At 62.4% G+C, this 20737-nt stretch overlaps 1 protein-coding gene across 5 annotated transcripts in view; it reads right to left on the bottom strand.

Annotated features, from left to right (window-relative positions):
* Nucleotides 1–20737, bottom strand: part of LOC138525644 (Fc receptor-like protein 5) — an 800717-nt gene that overhangs the window by 674063 nt on the left and 105917 nt on the right. The window lies entirely within an intron of this gene.

Raw genomic sequence — 20737 nt, 5'->3', positions numbered from 1 at the left:
ACGCCTATGGCGAGCACACAGGCATCAGGTGTCTCACATGGCCCTGTCCTGCCTACCTGCTCTCACTGCCCACCCACACTGCTGACGAGCACACAGGCATCAGGTGTCTCGTGTGACCCTGTCCTGCCTACCTCCTCCCACTGCCCACCCACACATCTGGCTGGCACACAGGCATCAGGTGTCTCGCGTGGCCCTGTCCTGCCTACCTCCTCCCACTACCCACCCACGTCATGGGGAGCACACCGGCATCAGGAGTCTCACGTGGCCCTATCCTGCCTAACACCTCCCACTACCCACTCACGCCTCTGGCGAGCGCACAGGGATCAGGTGTCTCGCATGGCCCTGTCCTGCCTACCTGCTCCCACTGCCCACCAACACCTCTGGTGAGCACACAGGCATCAGGTGTCTTGCGTGGCCCTGTCCTGCCCACCTCCTCCCACTACCCACCCACGCCTCCGGCGAGCACACAGGCATCAGGTGTCATGCATGGTCCTTTCCTCCCTACCTCCTCTCACTACCCACCCACGCCTCTGGCGAGCACACAGGCATCAGGTGTCTCACGTGGCCCTGTCCTGCCTACCTCCTCCCACTGCCCACCCACACCTCTGCCGAGCACACAGGCATCAGTTGTCTCGCATGGCCCTGTCCTGCCTACCTCCATCCACTGCCCACCCACACCTCTGATGAGCACACAGGCATCAGGTGTCTCGCATGGCCCTGTCCTGCCTACCTCCTCCCACTACCCACCCACGCCTCTGGCGAGCACACAGGCATCAGTTGTCTCGCGTGGCTGTGTCCTGCCTACCTCCTCCCACTACCCACCCACGCCTCTGGCGAGCACACAGGCATCAGGTGTCTCACCTGGCCCTGTCCTGCCTATCTCCTCCCACTACCCACCCACGCTGGTGACGGGCACACAGGCAACAGGTGTCTCGCATGGCCCTGTCCTGCCTACCTCCTCCCACTACCGACCAACACCGCTGACGAGCACACAGGCATCAGGTGTCTTGCGTGGCCCTGTTCTGCCTGCCTCCTCCCACTACCCACATACACCTCTGGCTAGCATACAGGCATATGGTGTCTCGCATGGCCCTGTCCTGCCTACCGCTCCCACTACCCACCCACACCTCTGGCTAGCACACAGGCATCAGGTGTCTCGAGTGGCCCTGTCCTACCTACCTGCTTCCACTGCCCACCCACACTGCTGACAAGTACACAAGCATCAGGTGTCCCGCATGGCCCTGTCCTGCCTACCTCCTCCCACTACCTACCCACACCTCTGGCTAGCATACAGGAATCAGGTGTCTCGTGTGGCGCTGTCCTGTCTACCTCTTCCCACTACCCACCCACGCCGCTGATGAGCACACAGGCATCAGGTGTCTCGTGTGGCCCTGTCCTGCCTACCTCCTCCCACTACCCACCAACACCTCTGGCGAGCACACAGGCATCAGGTGTCTCGCATGGCCCTGTCCTGCCTACCTCCTGCCACTACCCACGCACACCTCTGGCTAGCATACAGGCATCAGGTGTCTTGTGTGGCGCTGTCCTGCCTACCTCTTCCCACTACCCACCCACGCAGCTGATGAGCACACAGGCATCAGGTGTCTCGCATGACCCTGTCCTGCCTACCTGCTCCCACTACCCACCCACGCCTCTGGCGAGCACACAGGCATCAGGTGTCTCACATGGCCCTGTACTGCCTACCTGCTCCCACTAGTACCCTCCCACAGCTCTGGCTAGCACACAGGCATCAGGTGTCTCGCGTGGCCCTGTCCTGCCTACCTCCTCCCACTACCCACCCACGCCTCTGGCAAGCACACAGGCATCATGTGACTCGCGTGGCCCTGTCCTGCCTTCCTCCTCCCACTACCCACCCAGACCTCTGGCTAGCACACAGGCATCAGGTGTCTCGCGTGGTCCTGTCCTGCCTACCTCCTCCCACTACCCAGGCATGCCTCTGGTGAGCACACAGGCATCAGGTGTCTCGCGTGGCCCTGTCCTGCCTACCTCCTCCCACTACCCACCCACGCAACTGACGAGCACACAGGCATCAGGTGTCTCACGTGGCCCTGTCCTGCCTACCTCCTCACACTACCCACCCACACCTCCGGCTAGCACACAGGCATCAGGTGTCTTACGTGGCCCTGTCCTGCCTACCTGCTCCCAGTGCCCACCCACGCCTCTGGTGAGCACACAGGCATAAGGTATCTCGCGTGGCCCTGTCCTGCCTACCTGCTCCCACTAGTACCCACCCACTACCTCTGGCTAGCATACAGGCATCAGGTGTCTCGCGTGGCCCTGTCCTGCCTACCTGCTCCCACTAGCCACCCACGCCTCTGGCGAGCACACAGGCATCACGTGTCTCGCATGGCTCGGTCCTGCCTACCTCCTCCCACTACCCACCCACACCGCTGATGAGCAAACAGGCATCAGGTGTCTTGCATGGCCCTGTCCTGCCTACCTCCTCCCACTACCCACCCACGCCTCTGGCGAGCACACAGGCATCAGGTGTCTCGCATGGCCCTGTCCTGCCTACCTGCTCCCACTAGTACCCAACCACAGCTCTGGCTAGCGTACAGGCATCAGGTGTCTCGCGTGGCCCTGTCCTGCCTACTTGCTCCCACTACCCACCCACGCCTCTGGCGAGCACACAGGCATCAGGTGTCTCACGTGGCCCTGTCCTGCCTACCTCCTCCCACTACTCACGCCTCTTGCAAACACACAGGCATCAGGTGTCTCGCATGGCCCTTTCCTGCCTACCTGTTCCCACTGCCCACCCACACCTCTGGCTAGCACACAGGCATCAGGAGTCTCGCGTGGCCCTGTCCTGCCTACCTCCTCCCATTACCCACCCACGCCTCTGGCAAGCACACAGGCATCATGTGTGTTGCGTGGCCCTGTCTTGCCTACCTGCTCCCACTGCCCACCCGCGCCTCTGACGAGCACACCAGCATCAGGAGTCACGCGTGGCCCTGTCCTGCCTATCTGCTCCCACTGCCCACCCACACCTCTGGCGAGCACACAGACATCAGGTGTCTCACATGGCCCTGTCCTGCCTACCTGTTCCCACTGTCCACCCACACCTCTGGCTAGCACACAGGCATCAGGAGTCTCGCGTGGCCCTGTCCTGCCTACCTCCTCCCATTACCCACCCACACCTCTGGCTAGCACACAGGCATCAGGTGTCTCCCGTGGTCCTGTCCTGCCTACCTCCTCCCACTACCCACTCACGCCTCTGGCGAGCACACAGGGATCAGGTGTCTCACGTGGCCCTGTCCTGCCTACCTTTCCCACTACGCACCCACACCTCTGGCGAGCACACAGGCATCAGGTGTCTTGCGTGGCCCTGTCCTGCCCACCTCCTCCCACTACCCACCCACGCCTCTGGCGAGCACACAGGCATCAGGTGTCATGCACGGCCCTTTCCTGCCTACCTCCTCTCACTACCCACCCACGCCTCTGGCAAGCACACAGGCATCAGGTGTCTCACGTGGCCCTGTCCTGCCTACCTCCTCCCACTGCCCACCCACACCTCTGCCGAGCACACAGGCATCAGGTGTCTCACATGGCCCTGTCCTGCCTACCTCCTCCCACTGCCCACCCACATCGCTGATGAGCACACAGGCATCAGGTGTCTCGCGTGGCCCTGTCCTGCCTACCTCCTCCCACTACCCACCCACGCCTCTGGCGAGCACACAGGCATCAGGTGTCTCACGTGGCCGTGCCCTGCCTACCTCCTCCCACTACCCTCCCATGCCTCTGGCAAGCACACAGGCATCAGGTGTCTCGCCTGGCCCTGTCCTGCCTATCTCCTCCCACTACCAACCCACACTGCTGACGGGCACACAGGCATCAGGTGTCTCGCGTGGTCCTGTCCTGCCTACCTCCTCCCACCCACACTGCTGACGAGCACACAGGCAACAGGTGTCTCGCATGGCCCTGTCCTGCCTACCTCCTCCCACTACCGACCAACACCGCTGACGAGCACACAGGCATCAGGTGTCTTGCGTGGCCCTGTTCTGCCTGCCTCCTCCCACTACCCACCCACGCCTCTGGCGAGCACACAGGCATCAGGTGTCTCACATGGCCCTGTACTGCCTACCTGCTCCCACTAGTACCCACCCACAGCTCTGGCTAGCATACAGGCATCTGGTGTCTCGCATGGCCCTGTCCTGCCTACCTGCTCCCACTACCCACCCACACCTCTGGCGAGCACACAGGCATCAGGTGTCTCGAGTGGCCCTGTCCTACCTACTTGCTCCCACTGCCCACCCACACTGCTGACAAGTACACAAGCATCAGGTGTCTCACATGGCCCTGTACTGCCTACCTGCTCCCACTAGTACCCACCCAAGCCGCTGATGAGCACACAGGCATCAGGTGTCTCGCGTGGCCCTGTCCTGCCTACCTCCCCCCACTACCCACCCACACCTCTGGCGAGCACACAGGCATCATGTGTCTCGCGTGGCCCTGTCCTGCCTTCCTCCTCCCACTACTCACCCACACCTCTGGCTAGCACAGAGGCATCAGGTGTCTCGCGTGGCCCTGTCCTGCCTACCTCCTCCCACTACCCACCCACGCAACTAACGAGCACACAGGCATCAGGTGTCTCACGTGGCTCTGTCCTGCCTACCTCCTCCCACTACCCACCCGAACCTCTGGCTAGCACACAGGCATCAGGTGTCTTACGTGGCCCTGTCCTGCCTACCTGCTCCCAGTGCCCACCCATGCCTCTGGTGAGCACACAGGCATAAGGTGTCTCGCGTGGCCCTGTCCTGCCTACCTGCTCCCACTAGTACCCACCCACACCTCTGGCTAGCACACAGGCATCAGGTGTCTGGGGTGGCCCTGTCCTTGCTACCTGCTCCCACTGCCCACCCATACCTCTGGCGAGCACACAGGCATCAGGTGTCTCGCGTGGCCCTGTCCTGCCTACCTGCTCCCACTACCCACCCACTACCTCTGGCTAGCATACAGGCATCAGGTGTCTCGCGTGGCCCTGTCCTGCCTACCTGCTCCCACTACCCACCCACGCCTCTGGCGAGCACACAGGCATCAGGTGTCTCATGTGGCCCTGTCCTGCCTACCTGCTCCAACTACCCACCCACACCTCTGGCTAGCATACAGGCATCCCGTGTCTCGCGTGGCCCTGTCCTGCCCACCTCCTCCCACTACCCACCCACACTGCTGACGAACACACATGCATCAGTCACGTGTCTCGCATGGCCCTTTCCTGCCTACCTCCTCCCACTACCCTCCCACGCCTCTGGCGAGCACACAGGCATCAGGTGTCTCACGTGAACCTGTCCTGCCTACCTCCTCCCACTACCCACTCACACTGCTGACAAGCACACAGGCATCATGTGTCTCACGTGGCCCTGTCCTGCCTACCTCCTCCCACTACCCACCCACACTGCTGACGAGCACACAGGCATCAGGTGTCTCACGTGGCCCTGTCCTGCCTACCTCCTCCCACTACCCACCCACGCCTCTGGCGAGCACACAGGCATTAGGTGTCTCGTATGGCCCTGTCCTGCCTACCTGCTCCCAATAGTACCCAACCACAGCTCTGGCTAGCATACAGGCATCAGGTGTCTCGCATGGCCCTGTCCTGACTACCTATTCCCACTACCCACCCACGCCTCTGGCGAGCACTCAAGCATCAGGAGTCACGCGTGGCCATGTCCTGCCTATCTGCTCCCACTGCCCACCCACACCTCTGGCGAGCACACAGGCATCAGGAGTCTTGCGTGGCCCTGTCCTGCCTACCTCCTCCCATTACCCACCCACGCCTCTGGCAAGCACACAGGCATCAGGTGTGTTGCATGGCCCTGTCTTGCCTACCTGCTCCCACTGCCCACCCACGCCTCTGACGAGCACACAGGCATCAGGTGTCTCGCGTGGCCCTGTCCTGCCTATCTCCTCCCACTACCCACCCACACCGCTGACGAGCACACAGGCATCATGTGTCTCACGTGGCCCTGTCCTGCCTACCTCCTCCCACTACCCACCCACACTGCTGACGAGCACACAGGCATCAGGTGTCTCACGTGGCCCTGTCCTGCCTACCTCCTCCCACTACCCACCCACGCCTCTGGCGAGCACACAGGCATTAGGTGTCTCGTATGGCCCTGTCCTGCCTACCTGCTCCCAATAGTACCCAACCACAGCTCTGGCTAGCATACAGGCATCAGGTGTCTCACATGGCCCTGTCCTGCCTACCTCCTCCCACCCACACTGCTCACTAGCACACAGGCATCACGTGTCTCGCATGGCTCTGTCCTGCCTACCTCCTCCCCCTACCCACCCACACTGCTGATGAGCAAACAGGGATCAGGTGTCTTGCGTGGCCCTGTCCTGCCTACCTCCTCCCACTACCCACCCACGCCTCTGGCGAGCACACAGGCATCAGTTGTCTCGCATGGCCCTGTCCTGCCTACCTGCTCCCACTATACCCAACCACAGCTCTGGCTAGCATACAGGCATCAGGAGTCTCGCGTGGCCCTGTCCTGCCTACCTCCTCCCATTACCCACCCATGCCTCTGGCAAGCACACAGGCATCAGGTGTGTTGCGTGGCCCTGTCTTGCCTACCTGCTCCCACTGCCCACCCGCGCCTCTGACGAGCAGACAAGCATCAGGAGTCACGCGTAGCCCTGTCCTGCTTATCTGCTCCCACTGCCCACCCACACCTCTGGCGAGCACACAGGCATCCGGAGTCTCGCGTGGCCCTGTCCTGCCTACCTCCTCCCATTATCCACCCACGCCTCTGGCAAGCACACAGGCATCATGTGTGTTGCGTGGTCCTGTCTTGCCTACCAGCTCCCACTGCCCACCCGCGCCTCTGAAGAGCACACAGGCATGAGGTGTCTCGCGTGGCCCTGTCCTGCCTACCTCCCACTACTCACCCACACCTCTGGCTAGCATACAAGCATCAGGTGTCTCGCCTGGCCCTGTCCTCCCTACCTCCTCCCATTGCCCACCCACTGTGCTGACGAGCACACAGGCATCAGGTGTCTCGCATGGCCCTGTCCTGCCTACGTCCTCCCACTACCCACCCACGCCGCTGACGAGCATACAGGCATCAGGTGTCTCGCGTGGCCCTGTACTGCCTACCTGCTCCCACTACCCACCCACGTCTCTGGCGAGCACACGGGCATCAGTTCTCTCACGTGGCCCTGTCCTGCCTACCTCCTCCCACTACCCACCCACGCCTATGGCGAGCACACAGGCATCAGGTGTCTCACATGGCCCTGTCCTGCCTACCTGCTCTCACTGCCCACCCACACTGCTGACGAGCACACAGGCATCAGGTGTCTCGTGTGACCCTGTCCTGCCTACCTCCTCCCACTGCCCACCCACACATCTGGCTGGCACACAGGCATCAGGTGTCTCGCGTGGCCCTGTCCTGCCTACCTCCTCCCACTACCCACCCACGTCATGGGGAGCACACCGGCATCAGGAGTCTCACGTGGCCCTATCCTGCCTAACACCTCCCACTACCCACTCACGCCTCTGGCGAGCGCACAGGGATCAGGTGTCTCGCATGGCCCTGTCCTGCCTACCTGCTCCCACTGCCCACCAACACCTCTGGTGAGCACACAGGCATCAGGTGTCTTGCGTGGCCCTGTCCTGCCCACCTCCTCCCACTACCCACCCACGCCTCCGGCGAGCACACAGGCATCAGGTGTCATGCATGGTCCTTTCCTCCCTACCTCCTCTCACTACCCACCCACGCCTCTGGCGAGCACACAGGCATCAGGTGTCTCACGTGGCCCTGTCCTGCCTACCTCCTCCCACTGCCCACCCACACCTCTGCCGAGCACACAGGCATCAGTTGTCTCGCATGGCCCTGTCCTGCCTACCTCCATCCACTGCCCACCCACACCTCTGATGAGCACACAGGCATCAGGTGTCTCGCATGGCCCTGTCCTGCCTACCTCCTCCCACTACCCACCCACGCCTCTGGCGAGCACACAGGCATCAGTTGTCTCGCGTGGCTGTGTCCTGCCTACCTCCTCCCACTACCCACCCACGCCTCTGGCGAGCACACAGGCATCAGGTGTCTCACCTGGCCCTGTCCTGCCTATCTCCTCCCACTACCCACCCACGCTGGTGACGGGCACACAGGCATCAGGTGTCTCGCGTGGTCCTGTCCTGCCTACCTCCTCCCACCCACACTGCTGACGAGCACACAGGCAACAGGTGTCTCGCATGGCCCTGTCCTGCCTACCTCCTCCCACTACCGACCAACACCGCTGACGAGCACACAGCCATCAGGTGTCTTGCGTGGCCCTGTTCTGCCTGCCTCCTCCCACTACCCACCGACGCCTCTGGGGAGCACACAGGCATCAGGTGTCTCACATGGCCCTGCACTGCCCACCTGCTCCCACTAGTACCCACCCACAGCTCTGGCTAGCATACAGGCATCAGGTGTCTCACCTGGCCCTGTCCTGCCTACCTGCTCCCACTACCCACCCACGCTGGTGACGGGCACACAGGCATCAGGTGTCTCGCATGGCCCTGTCCTGCCTACCTGCTCCCACTACCCACCCACACCTCTGGCGAGCACACAGGCATCAGGTGTCTCGAGTGGCCCTGTCCTACCTACCTGCTCCCACTGCCCACCCACACTGCTGACAAGTACACAAGCATCAGGTGTCTTGCATGGCCCTGTCCTGCCTACCTGCTCCCACTAGTACCCACCCACACCTCTGGCTAGCACACAGGCATCAGGTGTCTCGCGTGGTCCTGTCCTGCCTACCTCCTCCCACTACCCACCCACGCCTCTGGCGAGCACACAGGCATCAGGTGTCTCGCGTGGCCCTGTCCTGCCTACCTCCTCCCACTACCCACCCACACCTCTGGCGAGCACACAGGCATCATGTGTCTCGCGTGGCCCTGTCCTGCCTTCTCCTCCACTACCCACCCACACCTCTGGCTAGCACACAGGCATCAGGTGTCTCGCATGGTCCTGTCCTGCCTACCTCCTCCCACTACCCACGCATGCCTCTGGTGAGCACACAGGCATCAGGTGTCTCACGTGGCCCTGTCCTGCCTACCTCCTCCCACTACCCACCCACACCTCTGGCTAGCACACAGGCATCAGGTGTCTTACGTGGCCCTGCCCTGCCTACCTGCTCCCAGTGCCCACCCACGCCTCTGGTGAGCACACAGGCATAAGGTGTCTCGCGTGGCCCGGTCCTGCCTACCTGCTCCCACTAGTACCCACCCACACCTCTGGCTAGCACACAGGCATCAGGTGTCTGGGGTGGCCCTGTCCTTCCTGCCTGCTCCCACTGCCCACCCACACCTCTGGCGAGCACACAGGCATCACGTGTCTCGCGTGGCCCTGTCCTGCCTTCCTGCTCCCACTACCCACCCACTACCTCTGGCTAGCATACAGGCATCAGGTGTCTCGTGTGGCCCTGTCCTGCCTACTTGCTCCCACTACCCACCCACGCCTCTGGCGAGCACACAGGCATTAGGTGTCTCGCATGGCCCTGTCCTGCCTTCCTGCTCCCACTAGTACCCAACCACAGCTCTGGCTAGCATACAGGCATCAGGTGTCTCACATGGCCCTGTCCTGCCTACCTGTTCCCACTACCCACCCACGCCTCTGCCGAGCACACAAGCATCAGGAGTCACACGTGGCCCTGTCCTGCCTATCTGCCCCCACTGCCCACCCACACCTCTGGCGAGCACACAGGCATCAGGAGTCTTGCGTGGCCCTGTCCTGCCTACCTCCTCCCATTACCCACCCACGCCTCTGGCAAGCACACAGGCATCAGGTGTGTTGCGTGGCCCTGTCTTGCCTACCTGCTCCCACTGCCCACCCACGCCTCTGACGAGCACACAGGCATCAGGTGTCTCGCGTGGCCCTGTCCTGCCTATCTCCTCCCACTACCCACCCACACCGCTGACGAGCACACAGGCATCAGATGTCTCACGTGGCCCTGTCCTGCCTACCTCCTCCCACCCACACTGCTCACGAGCACACAGGCATCAGGTGTCTCGTGTGGCCCTGTCCTGCCTATCTCCTCCCACTACCCACCCACACTGCTGATGAGCAAACAGGCATCAGGTGTCTTGCGTGGCCCTGTCCTGCCTACCTCCTCCCACTACCTACCCACACCTCTGGCGAGCACACAGGCATCAGGTGTCTCGCATGACCCTGTCCTGCCTACCTGCTCCCACTAGTACTCAACCACAGCTCTGGCTAGCATACAGGCATCAGGTGTCTCGCATGGCCCTGTCCTGCCTACCTGCTCCCACTACCCACCCACGCGTCTGGCGAGCACACAGGCATCAGGTGTCTCACGTGGCCCTGTCCTGCCTACCTCCTCCCACTACTCACGCCACTTGCGAACACACAGGCATCAGGTGTCTCGCATGGCCCTGTCCTGCCTACCTGTTCCCACTGCCCACCCACACCTCTGGCTAGCACACAGGCATCAGGAGTCTCGCGTGGCCCTGTCCTGCCTACCTCCTCCCATTACCCACCCACACCTCTGGCAAGCACACAGGCATCATGTGTCTCGCGTGGCCCTGTCCTGCCTTCCTGCTCCCACTACCCACCCACTACCTCTGGCTAGCATACAGGCATCAGGAGTCTCGCGTGGCCCTGTCCTGCCTACCTCCTCCCACTACCCACCCACACCTCTGGCGAGCACACAGGCATCATGTGCCTCGCGTGGCCCTGTCCTGCCTTCTCCTCCACTACCCACCCACACCTCTGGCTAGCACACAGGCATCAGGTGTCTCGCATGGTCCTGTCCTGCCTACCTCCTCCCACTACCCACGCATGCCTCTGGTGAGCACACAGGCATCAGGTGTCTCACGTGGCCCTGTCCTGCCTACCTCCTCCCACTACCCACCCACACCTCTGGCTAGCACACAGGCATCAGGTGTCTTACGTGGCCCTGCCCTGCCTACCTGCTCCCAGTGCCCACCCACGCCTCTGGTGAGCACACAGACATAAGGTGTCTCGCGTGGCCCGGTCCTGCCTACCTGCTCCCACTAGTACCCACCCACACCTCTGGCTAGCACACAGGCATCAGGTGTCTGGGGTGGCCCTGTCCTTCCTGCCTGCTCCCACTGCCCACCCACACCTCTGGCGAGCACACAGGCATCACGTGTCTCGCGTGGCCCTGTCCTGCCTTCCTGCTCCCACTACCCACCCACTACCTCTGGCTAGCATACAGGCATCAGGTGTCTCGTGTGGCCCTGTTCTGCCTACTTGCTCCCACTACCCACCCACGCCTCTGGCGAGCACACAGGCATTAGGTGTCTCGCATGGCCCTGTCCTGCCTTCCTGCTCCCACTAGTACCCAACCACAGCTCTGGCTAGCATACAGGCATCAGGTGTCTCACATGGCCCTGTCCTGCCTACCTGTTCCCACTACCCACCCACGCCTCTGCCGAGCACACAAGCATCAGGAGTCACACGTGGCCCTGTCCTGCCTATCTGCCCCCACTGCCCACCCACACCTCTGGCGAGCACACAGGCATCAGGAGTCTTGCGTGGCCCTGTCCTGCCTACCTCCTCCCATTACCCACCCACGCCTCTGGCAAGCACACAGGCATCAGGTGTGTTGCGTGGCCCTGTCTTGCCTACCTGCTCCCACTGCCCACCCACGCCTCTGACGAGCACACAGGCATCAGGTGTCTCGCGTGGCCCTGTCCTGCCTATCTCCTCCCACTACCCACCCACACCGCTGACGAGCACACAGGCATCAGGTGTCTCACGTGGCCCTGTCCTGCCTACCTCCTCCCACCCACACTGCTCACGAGCACACAGGCATCAGGTGTCTCGTGTGGCCCTGTCCTGCCTATCTCCTCCCACTACCCACCCACACTGCTGATGAGCAAACAGGCATCAGGTGTCTTGCGTGGCCCTGTCCTGCCTACCTCCTCCCACTACCCACCCACACCTCTGGCGAGCACACAGGCATCAGGTGTCTCGCATGACCCTGTCCTGCATACCTGCTCCCACTAGTACTCAACCACAGCTCTGGCTAGCATACAGGCATCAGGTGTCTCGCATGGCCCTGTCCTGCCTACCTGCTCCCACTACCCACCCACGCCTCTGGCGAGCACACAGGCATCAGGTGTCTCACGTGGCCCTGTCCTGCCTACCTCCTCCCACTACTCACGCCACTTGCGAACACACAGGCATCAGGTGTCTCGCATGGCCCTGTCCTGCCTACCTGTTCCCACTGCCCACCCACACCTCTGGCTAGCACACAGGCATCAGGAGTCTCGCGTGGCCCTGTCCTGCCTACCTCCTCCCATTACCCACCCACACCTCTGGCAAGCACACAGGCATCATGTGTGTTGCGGAGTCCTGTCTTGCCTACCTGCTCCCACTGCCCACCCGCGCCTCTGACGAGCACACAGGCATCAGGAGTCTCGCGTGGCCCTGTCCTACCTACCTCCCACTACTCACCCACACCTCTGGCTAGCATACAAGCATCAGGTGTCTCGCATGGCCCTGTCCTCCCTACCTCCTCCCATTACCCACCCATGGTGCTGACGAGCACACAGGCATCAGGTGTCTCTCATGGCCCTGTCCTGCCTATGTCCTCCCACTACCCACCCACGCCGCTGACGAGCATACAGGCATCAGGTGTCTCGCGTGGCCCTGTCCTGCCTACCTGCTCCCACTACCCACCCATGTCTCTGACGAGCACACGGGCATCAGTTGTCTCACGTGGCCCTGTCCTGCCTACCTCCTCCCACTACCTACCTACGCCTATGGCGAGCACACAGGCATCAGGTGTCTCACATGGCCCTGTCCTGCCTACCTGCTCCCACTGCCCACCCACACTGCTGACAAGCACAGAGGCATCAGGTGTCTCGTGTGACCCTGTCCTGCCTACCTCCTCCCACTGCCCACTCACACATCTGGCTAGCACACAGGCATCAGGTGTCTCGCGTGGCCCTGTCCTGCCTACCTCCTCCCACTACCCACTTACACCTCGAGCGAGCACACAGGGATCAGGTGTCACGCCTGGCCCTGTCCTGCCTACCTCCTCCCACTACCCACCCACACCTCTGGCGAGCACACAGGCATCAGGTGTCTCGCATGGCCCTGTACTGCCTACCTGCTCCCACTGCCCACCCACACTGCTGATGAGCACACAGGCATCAGGTGTCTTGTGTGACCCTGTCCTGCCTACCTGTTCCCACTGCCCACCCACACCTCTGGCTAGCACACAGGCATCAGGTGTCTCGCGTGGCTCTGTCCTGCCTACCTCCTCCCATTACCCACCCACGCCTCTGGCAAGCACACAGGCATCAGGTGTGTTGCGTGGCCCTGTCTTGCCTACCTGCTCCCACTACCCACCCACGCCTCTGGCGAGCACACAGGCATCAGGTGTCTCACGTGGCCCTGTCCTGCCTACCTCCTCCCACTACTCACGCCTCTTGCGAACACACAGGCATCAGGTGTCTCGCATGGCCCTGTCCTGCCTACCTCCTCCCACTACCCACCCACACTGCTGATGAGCAAACAGGCATCAGGTGTCTTGCGTGGCCCTGTCCTGCCTACCTCCTCCCACTACCTACCCACACCTCTGGCGAGCACACAGGCATCAGGTGTCTCGCATGACCCTGTCCTGCCTACCTGCTCCCACTAGTACTCAACCACAGCTCTGGCTAGCATACAGGCATCAGGTGTCTCGCATGGCCCTGTCCTGCCTACCTGCTCCCACTACCCACCCACGCGTCTGGCGAGCACACAGGCATCAGGTGTCTCACGTGGCCCTGTCCTGCCTACCTCCTCCCACTACTCACGCCACTTGCGAACACACAGGCATCAGGTGTCTCGCATGGCCCTGTCCTGCCTACCTGTTCCCACTGCCCACCCACACCTCTGGCTAGCACACAGGCATCAGGAGTCTCGCGTGGCCCTGTCCTGCCTACCTCCTCCCATTACCCACCCACACCTCTGGCAAGCACACAGGCATCATGTGTCTCGCGTGGCCCTGTCCTGCCTTCCTGCTCCCACTACCCACCCACTACCTCTGGCTAGCATACAGGCATCAGGAGTCTCGCGTGGCCCTGTCCTGCCTACCTCCTCCCACTACCCACCCACACCTCTGGCGAGCACACAGGCATCATGTGCCTCGCGTGGCCCTGTCCTGCCTTCTCCTCCACTACCCACCCACACCTCTGGCTAGCACACAGGCATCAGGTGTCTCGCATGGTCCTGTCCTGCCTACCTCCTCCCACTACCCACGCATGCCTCTGGTGAGCACACAGGCATCAGGTGTCTCACGTGGCCCTGTCCTGCCTACCTCCTCCCACTACCCACCCACACCTCTGGCTAGCACACAGGCATCAGGTGTCTTACGTGGCCCTGCCCTGCCTACCTGCTCCCAGTGCCCACCCACGCCTCTGGTGAGCACACAGACATAAGGTGTCTCGCGTGGCCCGGTCCTGCCTACCTGCTCCCACTAGTACCCACCCACACCTCTGGCTAGCACACAGGCATCAGGTGTCTGGGGTGGCCCTGTCCTTCCTGCCTGCTCCCACTGCCCACCCACACCTCTGGCGAGCACACAGGCATCACGTGTCTCGCGTGGCCCTGTCCTGCCTTCCTGCTCCCACTACCCACCCACTACCTCTGGCTAGCATACAGGCATCAGGTGTCTCGTGTGGCCCTGTTCTGCCTACTTGCTCCCACTACCCACCCACGCCTCTGGCGAGCACACAGGCATTAGGTGTCTCGCATGGCCCTGTCCTGCCTTCCTGCTCCCACTAGTACCCAACCACAGCTCTGGCTAGCATACAGGCATCAGGTGTCTCACATGGCCCTGTCCTGCCTACCTGTTCCCACTACCCACCCACGCCTCTGCCGAGCACACAAGCATCAGGAGTCACACGTGGCCCTGTCCTGCCTATCTGCCCCCACTGCCCACCCACACCTCTGGCGAGCACACAGGCATCAGGAGTCTTGCGTGGCCCTGTCCTGCCTACCTCCTCCCATTACCCACCCACGCCTCTGGCAAGCACACAGGCATCAGGTGTGTTGCGTGGCCCTGTCTTGCCTACCTGCTCCCACTGCCCACCCACGCCTCTGACGAGCACACAGGCATCAGGTGTCTCGCGTGGCCCTGTCCTGCCTATCTCCTCCCACTACCCACCCACACCGCTGACGAGCACACAGGCATCAGGTGTCTCACGTGGCCCTGTCCTGCCTACCTCCTCCCACCCACACTGCTCACGAGCACACAGGCATCAGGTGTCTCGTGTGGCCCTGTCCTGCCTATCTCCTCCCACTACCCACCCACACTGCTGATGAGCAAACAGGCATCAGGTGTCTTGCGTGGCCCTGTCCTGCCTACCTCCTCCCACTACCCACCCACACCTCTGGCGAGCACACAGGCATCAGGTGTCTCGCATGACCCTGTCCTGCATACCTGCTCCCACTAGTACTCAACCACAGCTCTGGCTAGCATACAGGCATCAGGTGTCTCGCATGGCCCTGTCCTGCCTACCTGCTCCCACTACCCACCCACGCCTCTGGCGAGCACACAGGCATCAGGTGTCTCACGTGGCCCTGTCCTGCCTACCTCCTCCCACTACTCACGCCACTTGCGAACACACAGGCATCAGGTGTCTCGCATGGCCCTGTCCTGCCTACCTGTTCCCACTGCCCACCCACACCTCTGGCTAGCACACAGGCATCAGGAGTCTCGCGTGGCCCTGTCCTGCCTACCTCCTCCCATTACCCACCCACACCTCTGGCAAGCACACAGGCATCATGTGTGTTGCGTGGCCCTGTCTTGCCTACCTGCTCCCACTGCCCACCCGCGCCTCTGACGAGCACACAAGCATCAGGAGTTATGCGTGGCCCTGTCCTGCCTATCTGCTCCCACTGCCCTCCCACACCTCTGGCGAGCACACAGGCATCAGGTGTCTCACATGGCCCTGTTCTGCCTACCTGTTCCCACTGCCCACCCACACCTCTGGCTAGCACACAGGCATCAGGAGTCTCGCGTGGCCCTGTCCTGCCTACCTCCTCCCATTACCCACCCACGCCTCTGGCAAGCACACAGGCATCATGTGTGTTGCGGAGTCCTGTCTTGCCTACCTGCTCCCACTGCCCACCTGCGCCTCTGACGAGCACACAGGCATCAGGAGTCTCGCGTGGCCCTGTCCTACCTACCTCCCACTACTCACCCACACCTCTGGCTAGCATACAAGCATCAGGTGTCTCGCATGGCCCTGTCCTCCCTACCTCCTCCCATTACCCACCCATGGTGCTGACGAGCACACAGGCATCAGGTGTCTCTCATGGCCCTGTCCTGCCTATGTCCTCCCACTACCCACCCACGCCGCTGACGAGCATACAGGCATCAGGTGTCTCGCGTGGCCCTGTCCTGCCTACCTGCTCCCACTACCCACCCATGTCTCTGACGAGCACACGGGCATCAGTTGTCTCACGTGGCCCTGTCCTGCCTACCTCCTCCCACTACCTACCCACGCCTATGGCGAGCACACAGGCATCAGGTGTCTCACATGGCCCTGTCCTGCCTACCTGCTCCCACTGCCCACCCACACTGCTGACAAGCACAGAGGCATCAGGTGTCTCGTGTGACCCTGTCCTGCCTACCTCCTCCCACTGCCCACTCACACATCTGGCTAGCACACAGGCATCAGGTGTCTCGCGTGGCCCTGTCCTGCCTACCTCCTCCCACTACCCACTTACACCTCGAGCGAGCACACAGGGATCAGGTGTCACGCGTGGCCCTGTCCTGCCTACCTCCTCCCACTACCCACCCACACCTCTGGCGAGCACACAGGCATCAGGTGTCTCGCATGGCCCTGTACTGCCTACCTGCTCCCACTGCCCACCCACACTGCTGATGAGCACACAGGCATCAGGTGTCTTGTGTGACCCTGTCCTGCCTACCTGTTCCCACTGCCCACCCACACCTCTGGCTAGCACACAGGCATCAGGTGTCTCGCGTGGCTCTGTCCTGCCTACCTCCTCCCATTACCCACCCACGCCTCTGGCAAGCACACAGGCATCAGGTGTGTTGCGTGGCCCTGTCTTGCCTACCTGCTCCCACTACCCACCCACGCCTCTGGCGAGCACACAGGCATCAGGTGTCTCACGTGGCCCTGTCCTGCCTACCTCCTCCCACTACTCACGCCTCTTGCGAACACACAGGCATCAGGTGTCTCGCATGGCCCTGTCCTGCCTACCTGTTCCCACTGCCCACCCACACCTCTGGCTAGCACACAGGCATCAGGAGTCTCGCGTGGCCCTGTCCTGCCTACCTCCTCCCATTACCCACCCACACCTCTGGCAAGCACACAGGCATCATGTGTGTTGCGTGGCCCTGTCTTGCCTACCTGCTCCCACTGCCCACCCGCGCCTCTGACGAGCACATAAGCATCAGGAGTCATACGTGGCCCTGTCCTACCTATCTGCTCCCACTGCCCTCCCACACCTCTGGCGAGCACACAGGCATCAGGTGTCTCACATGGCCCTGTTCTGCCTACCTGTTCCCACTGCCCACCCACACCTCTGGCTAGCACACAGGCATCAGGAGTCTCGCGTGGCCCTGTCCTGCCTACCTCCTCCCATTACCCACCCACGCCTCTAGCAAGCACACAGGCATCATGTATGTTGCGTAGTCCTGTCTTGCCTACCTGCTCCCACTGCCCACCCGCACCTCTGACGAGCACACAGGCATCAGGAGTCTCGCCTGGCCCTGTCCTCCCTACCTCCTCCCATTACCCACCCATGGTGCTGACGAGCACACAGGCATCAGGTGTCTCGCATGGCCCTGTCCTGCCTATGTCCTCCCACTACCCACCCACGCCGCTGACGAGCATACAGGCATCAGGTGTCTCGCGTGGCCCTGTCCTGCCTACCTGCTCCCACTACCCACCCATGTCTCTGACGAGCACACGGGGATCAGTTGTCTCACATGGCCCTGTCCTGCCTACCTGCTCCCACTGCCCACCCACACTGCTGACAAGCACGCACAGAGGCATCAGGTGTCTCGCGTGGCCCTGTCCTGCCTACCTTCTCCCACTACCCACCCACGTCACTGGGGAGCACACCGGCATCAGGAGTCTCGCGTGGCCCTATCCTGCCTAACACCTCCCACTACCCACTTACACCTCTAGCGAGCACACAGGGATCAGGTGTCACGCGTGTCCCTGTCCTGCCTACCTCCTCCCACTACCCACCCACGCCTCTGGCGAGCACACAGGCATCAGGTGTCTCGCGTGGCCCTGTCCTGCCCACCTCCTCCCACTACCCACCCACGCCTCTGGCGAGCACACAGGCATCAGGTGTCATGCATGGCCCTTTCCTGCCTACCTCTTCTCACTTCCCACCCAAGCCTCTGGCGAGCACACAGGCATCAGGTGTTTCATGTGGCCCTGTCCTGCCTACCTCCTCCCACTGCCCACCCACACCTCTGCCGAGCACACAGGCATCAGGTGTCTCGCATGGCCCTGTCCTGCCTACCTCCTCCCACTGCCCACCCACACCGCTGATGAGCACACAGGCATCAGGTGTCTCGCGTGGCCCTGTCCTGCCTACCTCCTCCCACTACCCACCCACGCCTCTGGCGAGCACACAGGCATCAGGTGTCTCGCATGGCTGTGTCCTGCCTACCTCCTCCCACTACCCACCCACGCCTCTGGCGAGCACATAGGGTTCAGGTGTCTCGCCTGGCCCTGTCCTGCCTATCTCCTGCCACTACCCACCCACACTGCTGACGAGCACAGGCATCAGGTGTCTCGCGTGGTCCTGTCCTGCCTACCTCGTCCCACCCACACTGCTGATGAGCACACAGGCATCAGGTGTCTCGCATGACCCTGTCCTGCCTACCTGCTCCCACTACCCACCCACGCCTCTGGCGAGCACACAGGCATCAGGTGTCTCACATGGCCCTGTACTGCCTACCTGCTCCCACTAGTACCCACCCACAGCTCTGGCTAGCATACAGGCATCAGGTGTCTCGCATGGCCCTGTCCTGCCTACCTGCTCCCACTAGTACCCACCCACACCTCTGGCTAGCACACAGGCATCAGGTGTCTCGCGTGGTCCTGTCCTGCCTACCTCCTCCCACTACCCACCCACGCCTCTGGCGAGCACACAGGCATCAGGTGTCTCGCATGGCCCTGTCCTGCCTACCTCCTGCCACTACCCACGCACACCTCTGGCTAGCATACAGGCATCAGGTGTCTTGTGTGGCGCTGTCCTGCCTACCTCTTCCCACTACCCACCCACGCAGCTGATGAGCACACAGGCATCAGGTGTCTCGCATGACCCTGTCCTGCCTACCTGCTCCCACTACCCACCCACGCCTCTGGCGAGCACACAGGCATCAGGTGTCTCACATGGCCCTGTACTGCCTACCTGCTCCCACTAGTACCCTCCCACAGCTCTGGCTAGCATACAGGCATCAGGTGTCTCGCATGGCCCTGTCCTGCCTACCTGCTCCCACTAGTACCCACCCACACCTCTGGCTAGCACACAGGCATCAGGTGTCTCGCGTGGTCCTGTCCTGCCTACCTCCTCCCACTACCCACCCACGCCTCTGGCGAGCACACAGGCATCAGGTGTCTCGCATGGCCCTGTCCTGCCTACCTCCTGCCACTACCCACGAACACCTCTGGCTAGCATACAGGCATCAGGTGTCTCGTGTGGCTCTGTCCTGCCTACCTCTTCCCACTACCCACCCACGCAGCTGATGAGCACACAGGCATCAGGTGTCTCGCGTGGCCCTGTCCTGCCTACCTCCTCCCACTACCCACCCACACCTCTGGCGAGCACACAGGCATCATGTGTCTCGCGTGGTCCTGTCCTGCCTTCCTCCTCCCACTACCCACCCACACCTCTGGTTAGCACACAGGCATCAGGTGTCTCTTGTGGTCTTGTCCTGCCTTCCTCCTCCCACTACCCACTCACGCCTCTGGCGAGCACACAGGGATGAGGTGTCTCGCGTGGCCCTGTCCTGCCTACCTCCTCCCACTACCCACCCACACCTCTTGGTAGCATACAGGCATCAGGTGCCTCTCGTGGCCCTGTCCTGCCTACCTCCTCCCACTACCCACCCACGCCTCTGGCGAGCACACAGGCATCAGGTGTCTCGCGTGGCCCTGTCCTGCCTACCTGCTCCCACTGCCCACCAACACCTCTGGCGAGCACACAGGCATCAGGTGTCTTGCGTGGCCCTGTCCTGCCCACCTCCTCCCACTACCCACCCACGCCTCTGGCGAGCACACAGGCATCAGGTGTCATGCATGGCCCTTTCCTGCCTACCTCCTCTCACTACCCACCCACGCCTCTGGTGAGCACACAGGCATCAGGTGTCTCGCATGGCCCTGTCCTGCCTACCTCCTCCCACTGCCCACCCACATCGCTGATGAGCACACAGGCATCAGGTGTCTCGCGTGGCCCTGTCCTGCTACCTCCTCCCACTACCCACCCACGCCTCTGGCGAGCACACACGATTCAGGTGTCTCGCGTGGCAGTGTCCTGCCTACCTCCTCCCACTAACCACCTACACCTCTGGCAAACACACAGGCATCAGGTGTCTCGCCTGGCCCTGTCCTGCCTATCTCCTCCCACTACCCACCCACACTGCTGATGGGCACACAGGCATCAGGTGTCTCGCGTGGTCCTGTCCTGCCTACCTCCTCCCACTACCGACCAACACCGCTGACGAGCACACAGGCATCAGGTGTCTTGCGTGGCCCTGT

This window comes from Ambystoma mexicanum, chromosome 7p (genome assembly GCF_040938575.1).
Source record: "Ambystoma mexicanum isolate Mex_15411 chromosome 7p, UKY_AmexF1_1, whole genome shotgun sequence".
NCBI classification, from domain to species: domain Eukaryota; kingdom Metazoa; phylum Chordata; class Amphibia; order Caudata; family Ambystomatidae; genus Ambystoma; species Ambystoma mexicanum.
This window is presented reverse-complemented; position numbering and strand designations above follow the sequence as displayed.